We start from the raw sequence: 7,500 nt of genomic DNA, 5'->3' as shown, positions 1-7,500 counted from the left end.
TCCCACTAGCACGGAGTTTTGCGTTTGTGTGGGTGGTTGTTGCTGTTGGCAGTACCTTCTTTTGGTCAGTTGTTGCAGTTGGGGTAGTGTTGGTGGATTGTAAGTGCAGTGCTGGAGGGGTTGTTGATGTTGAAGGTGTGTCTGTGCCAGTTGTGGGTGTATTTTCTATGTCTTTTTTTGGTGTGTGTGTGTGTGTGTGTGTGTGTGTGTGTGTGTGTGTGTGTGTGTGTGTGTGTTCGTGTGTGTGTGTGTTCATGTGTGTGTTGATGTGGAGGCATGATGTTTTCTTGTGATTCCTTTTATTTTTAATTTTCGCTTTTGGTTTTGGGGGTTCCCCTTCATTTTCACTGTGCGTTGCAGATGAATGCGTGTCTGTGGAATCGAGATGTGAGTCGATGAAAGCATTCGGGTTGGAAATAGACAGAGAAAGGGAGGAACTGGGAGATCCCCTGGGTTCTATGTACTCTTTACTCTTTTACTCTTTTACTTGTTTCAGTCATTTGACTGCGGCTATGCTGGAGCACCGCCTTTAGTCGAGCAACTCGACCCCGGGACTTATTCTTTGTAAGCCCAGTACTTATTCTATCGGTCTCTTTTGCTGAACCGCTAAGTGACGGGGACATAAACAAACCAACATCGGTTGTCAAGCAATGATAGGGGGACAAACACAGACACACAAACACACACGCACACACACACACACACACACACACACACACCACACACACACAACACACACACACACACCACACACACACACACACATATATATATATATATACGACGGGCTTCTTTCAGTTTCCGTCTACCAAATCCACTCACAAGGCTTTGGTCGGCCAGAGGCTACAGTAGAAGACACTTGCCCAAGGTGCCACGCAGTAGGACTGAACCCGGAACCATGTGGTTGGTAAGCAAGTTACTTACCACACAGCCGCTCGTGTCCATATTTATTATTCCTTCTGCTGTTAAAGAGAGTGATGGTGGTGCATCTGTTGCTGGTTTTGCCGTTGTTGCTGGTATTGGTGATCTTCTAGCATTTCCTGATTTTGTTGTTCCTGTTGATGATACTGGTGTTGCCGGCGCTGGAGCTGCTTTTGTTGCTGATCGTTGTTGGTTTGGTTATTGAGGCTTTTGGGGATTTGTTGTTGGCAGTAAGGGACTTCCATGGTCCTCTGCCTTCTGCTGGGGACAGAAGGCTCTGAAGTGTCCTGTCTCTCTACACAGGTGGCACTGTGACCTTCCACCCTCAGCTGTAACATGTAGGTCTTCCCTGCTGGAAGGCGAATGAAGTCTGGGATCTAATGGAGAGCATTTGGTTTAATGTAGAGGAGCACCTCCACACGTCCCAGACCAATTTTCACGACGGGTCCGCTTCTCTTCCAGGAGGCTGTTGCTTCCTTTCAAAACAACACACGCTAAAATCTGGTGGTATTCCAGCGATCTTTGTGTGCATCCTCCTCCTTCCTAAATAGGATGAATGGAATACATATTTTTCACTGCGATAGAGAGCCATGAAGTGTTTGGGGGCCAGGATTTCAGATATAAAGAACACCAAAATGCACGCAAACTGCTTTGCCCTCGATACACACAAAATGTCGGGCATTAACTCCTTCAGCGCCGCTCATTCCACGTCTGCCTGGTTCGCCATCTCTGGCCGCTTATGTTTACCGAAATGCATTTGTACATGATTGTTTTTTCTTTCTTTGTCTCTGCCAACTCCTCGGAATTCTTTGGGGTTTGGATAATTCACCTCTGGAAACATAGGTGTTTCGTTCGACATCCTTAAACAACCCTTATTCAGGGACTTTTTGAGCGGGATGTGCTGCTCGACCAGAAGAAAATTCTGACTGGGCCCCACCTGCAAGGTCATGCGCTGTTTATCTTGATATGAGATCACCATGTCGCGCACATATGGTTGTGATACACGTGCCTAGTGTACCCTAATGAGACGGGTAGTCATGATGGGTATACTGGGCTTCGTATGTTTTACCCCAGTATCACTTTGATGGCAGCTGTTGCTGCTGCTGATGATGATGATGGACTCTCCCCTCGAAGACGACGTATGAGTGCTACCCAAAGGATTTGTTTCTAGTGAGCAAATGTGGCACATTAGCTGCCCCCTTCCATCAGATCGACATTGCCCGAACAGGCGCACAAGTGTGCCACACGCTAGATGTCGAGATGATCGCAAGGAAATGTGAAATGAAGTGTTTTGCTCAAGAGCACAACTCACAGTCTGGTCCGGAAATCGAACCTATGTCCTAGCGATCGTGAGCGCAACACCCTAACCACTTGGCCAACCACAAAAAACATTTCTGAAGAATGATTTCCGAAACGGACGACATTCTAGAACAAACAATATATAATAAATTAATGCTACCTGCGGCTGTGTGATAAGTGGCTTGCTTACCAACCATATCGTTCCGGGTTCAGTCCCACTGCGTGGCACCTTGGGAAAGTGTCTTCTACTATAGCCTCGGGCCGACCAAAGCCTTGTGAGTGGATTTGGTAGACGGAAACTGAAAGAAGCCCGTAGTATATATATATATATATATATATATATATAAATAATGTATATATGTGTGTGCGCGTGTGTGTGTTTGTCACCCCCACCCACCCAACATCGCTTGACAGCCGATGTTGGTGTGTTCACGTCCCCGTAACTTAGCGGTTCGGCATAAGAAGCCGATAGAATAAGTAAGTACTAGGCTTACAAAGAAAAAGTCCTGGGGTCGATTTGTTCGACTAAAAGCGATGCTCAAGCAAGGCCGCAGTCAAATAACTGAAACAAGTAAACGAATAGAAGAATAAAAAAAAAATCAATATAATTTTCTGTTTAGTCTTTTACTCGATAATTTCTCTACTTTCATTTTCATTTTTCCATATACTTTCATTTTCATTTTTCATCAGGTCAAGGAAATTTCATAAAAATAGAAAATTCTTTTTATCACTGATGATCCTATAAAACATTTAGATTTCATGAAGCCGAATCAAGCAGTTATTAAGTAAAGCATTCTACTCTAGGCACAAGGCCTGAAATTTTGAAGGAAAGGGGCGAGTCGATTAAGTCGACCAAAGTGCGTAACTGGTACTTAATTTATCGTTCCCGAATGGATGAAAGGCAAAGTCGACCTCGGCGGAATTTGAACTCAGAACGTAACGGCAGACGAAATACCTATTTCTTTACTACCCACAAGGGGCTAAACACAGAGAGGACAAATAAGAACAGACAAACGGATTAAGTCGATTATATCGACCCCCAGTGCGTAACTGGTACTTATTTAATCGACCTCGAAAGGATGAAAGGCAAAGTCGACCTCGGCGGAATTTGAACTCAGAACGTAACGGCAGACGAAATACCGTTAAGTATTTCGCCCGGCGTGCTAACGTTTCTGCCAGCTCGCCGCCTTAAACTGTTATTAAATAATATATGCATCTTTTACCAAATGTGCTAAGTGGTTGTTTTCGTTTGTCTATTCACTCGTGTGTGTGTGTGTGTGTGTGTGTTCTTTTCTGTTTTTTTTTAATCGTTTAAAGTCTTTCTTTGAAGAAGGAGCTGGTTTCTAACAAAGATACAAAACTCTATCGTTGTAATGTAGATAACGAAAACATTGTTACATTTTAAACCCCAGAAAAGTCTTGCGTGCTTTTCCCTTTCCACTTATAGATTGTGTTTTAATGTGCGAGCAAGTTGGTTGATTTCTTTTTCTGAAAACCCAAGCTCATCCAGATTGACAGGCATTTACTTACAAAACGAACTGCTCCAGTTATTATTGGTACAATATATATATATATATATATATATAGAAGTTGGGGGTTTCGAAACAGTTATCCATAGTTATCTTCTTTTTCTTTGATTTTCAAAGAGACATTCACAGCGGCAGGACAGCTGGCCTCTACAACGGTACATACTTTCTCTTGTCTGACTCAAACAACAATATCCGGCCTGGTATGCTTAGACTTGACAGATGTCTTGATGAGAATGTTCCACCAGTATTCCTTGTGCTGCTGTTTGTGCACATGTTCGATAACAGAGGGATTCTCTACATTTATTCCAGAACAGTCTTTTTTTCTGGATGACACGACTTCGTGTCTCATTGGGAGGTAATACCTTGATGACACTTTTAGGCAGCTGCTAACCACATGTGTGATGTCTTCCCCTGAAATATGATGCAATCTATATTTTCGGTCGCCTCTTGTCACTCCAATGGCTTCCCTGTCTCTTTTGTTGATTAGACATTTTAGTAGCAATCTCCTATTCTTGGATTGCAAATGCATAGCCTTCGAAACGTGATGTGATGTAACGGTTATGAGTCCAAGAGAGGCATCACTTCATGTCAACATTACTATCTTCTTCAAGTCTACGAGAAACATAGCTATGATCTATTTTTGGCATGATGAGTGTTTCGCTTCCGGGTCTTGTTTGCAGTATGTTAGTCCGACTAATTTGCGGTGGTATGGGAGATCCGCTTCCAACACATAGGATATTGTTGTTTTCTCTTTTCAGCACTAAGTTAATGTGTTTATTTTTGCTGCTGTTGTTTGGCAAATGTTGTCTGAGAGAGTCTTTGCGACATTCCAAGCCTCTACGTCTTTTATCTCTTCTTAGGCAGAGCCTGTTGATATCACTATTTCTGTAGAGATTTCCAGTTTGATAGCAGAATCTAGTGAATTTATTTTTATGGAGTGGATTTCTTTTACAGTCCAGTCAAGTATCCCAAATGTTGGAACCAGCACTGGTACTGAAAATGCATTGTGGGATATTGTCTTGTAAGAGGAGAGTTCGGACTGCCATATTTTTCTAAGACTGGTATAATATTCTTGGGTCACTCTATTCACAGTACTTTTGTATGATATATTTTCATAAATGCTTAGGTACCTGTAGCATTCTTTGTGTGGGACAGGAGATATAGCGAGACCACTGATGCACAGGTTTTGTGTCTGGGGGACGGATTCCCCCGTTTAACAATTAAATGTTTCTTTTGACCAAATTCCATTCCTGTGTCAGCTGAAAATGTTATTAACTTCAGCTGTTTGTTTTTGGGGTGGTGGCATTGTTAACACTTTTAGCACAAGTCCTGAGGTCATCCACAAAGAAAGTATGGTTTACATTAATATCTCTTGCAGTAGCAGACCCTATCATGTTGCCATTTGACTTCTGGAACCGGAATAATAATGGTTTTAACACCAAAATGAGTAGAAGTACAGAGAGACTATCTCTCTGTAATATTCCCATTGAAGTATTTATGGCACTGGAGACGACCGTTCCACTCTCTGTTCTGAGTGTAAGGATTAAGGCCTAGATCTTTGTGAAACTCCCAATGTCAACGATTAAGATAGCAGGCACTTTTGCCAAATGGACTCACTTCAGGAGCCATGAGTGGGGAATAAAGTCAAATGTCTTCATTTAATCAAGCTTTTCTGTTGTAAGGTTCCTACCACGCATTTTTGTGGTTTTGTTTTTGTTTTACTTGAGGCAATACAGCTTTATTTATCAAAAGTTGTTCGGCACACAACCACAGTCCCTTCTCTTAACCGGCCTGTTCATCAGTCACCATGTTGTTGGATTCATAATGACCCGGGAGGAATTGGCTGAGACAGCTTGTCTACGGTTTCCCGTATAATGTGTGTAGGCAAGCAATGGGCATCTCGGTGGTTTTATTCTTGATTACGAGACTCATCTGTTATATAGCTTAGCCAATATGGTATGTCAACCTAACCTGTGATAATACTTCTAAATTTACTTACGAAGGGAGCCCTAAAAGTAACCAGAAACGCTCTCTGTGGGACAAGCCCGTTGTAGTCCAGGATATCGCCGCTAGAAGCCACTTGATGCGATTCTCAAGCATTAGTCTGCCGACCGGTGTCGTCGATCGAAGTCCTACAGTCACGTGGTGCATCTTTATCTTGCAGTGCTTCTCTCCTGTTCGTCGATTTTTGCTATGGTTGAAACGAAGGAACAGGGTGCTTCCGTGAAATTCTGTTTTCTGCTGAGGAAAACGGCGGCCTAAACAGTTGTCATGCTTCAAACCGCTTGCAAGGACGCTGCCATGAGCAAAACACTAGTTTACGAGTGATTTCCATGCTTTATGAACGGTCACTTGTCGCTTGAAGACCAACGTCATTCAGGAGCTCCTCCCAACGAATTTTGAGATGGGGAATAGCGAATGAAAAGGGTTGCAGCAAAATTTGTGCCTCGCTTGCTCATGGAAGATCAAAAGCAGTCACGTCTGAATGCGTGTAGTGAACTGAAAGAACAGTTCGAAGTTGATCCGGATCTTTTTTCGAAGGTCATCACTGGTGACGAAAGCTGGTCCTACGGAATTTGCAGTTGTGGAAGAGGTGAAGAAAAAACGACAATGGCGTTAAAAGGCATCGCTTGGCAAGAGTTCCAGCATTGCTTCGAATAGTGGAAAACGTGTCAGGACCGATGCATTGCTTCAAATGGAGAATACTTTGAAGGCTATAAAAGTGTAAACATGTAAAATTAAGTGAATAAAATAATATTGCAAAATTCCGGTTTCTTTTGGGTACCCCCTCATATTGTTAGTTTCCCATAAAATGTCAGCCCTTTGTGCCAGGATCCAACCATTAGGTCATTTCCAACTGCCTTTCCATTACGCAGTTTGCCTACAGCTATGGTAAAAGCGTAGACCAAGAAAGGGCGCTTGGCACCTGGAGTGTCGGCAAGCCCTCACAATTTTCTGCCAGTCGGGCAATGCTATCAGTGAAAGTTCCACTATGTTTTAATCATTGCCATTTCGGTGATAAGTTAAGTTAAGTTAAGTTAATTTTTTGGCTCAAAAAGCAAAAAGCAAGGCCATGTAGGGGGACATGGAGTTATGTACAGGGTGGTGTTCGTGCAAAGAGTTCAGGCCATTTCTGGTCAAGAGAGACTTTGAACCGAGCGGTCATCGGCATCTTCACTATCTCGTCCGGCAGCTTATTCCACGGATCCGCAACCCGGTCGGAGAAAGCCCCTCTCCTTCGATTGAGATGGAATCGTCGCAGATAGAGCTTTTCGGAGTGACCCCGAAGCCGACGCTCTGGAGCAGGATGAAAAAATTAGGGCATTGCGTTCGCTGGGTAGCACCCGTCTGCAAATATGGCTACATGGAATACTAGAGAGAAACGTATGGTTGCATGAATGTGTGAGAGAAGTCTGTGTGTGTGTGTTTATGTGTATGTGTGTGCGTGCATTCTCGTATATGTTTGGAAGCATACTCTTATGTATATACTTGTATAAATATATATGTATACACACCTGCAAATTTATTTGTATGCACGCATTATGTTTTTACAATTGAATATACAGTGAAGGCGCAAGGCTCAGTGGTTAGAGCATCGAGCTTACGATCATGAGGTTGTGAGTTCGAATCCCGGATCGAGCTGCGTGTTGTGTTCTTGAGCAAGACATTTTATTTTACGTTGCTCCAGTTAACTCAGCTGTAGAAATAAGTTGCGACTTCACAGGTGCCAAGCTGTATCATGGCCATTGCC

This window comes from Octopus sinensis, linkage group LG2, assembly GCF_006345805.1.
Source record: "Octopus sinensis linkage group LG2, ASM634580v1, whole genome shotgun sequence".
In the NCBI taxonomy this organism is placed as follows: domain Eukaryota; kingdom Metazoa; phylum Mollusca; class Cephalopoda; order Octopoda; family Octopodidae; genus Octopus; species Octopus sinensis.
Note: the sequence above shows the minus strand (reverse complement) of the source record.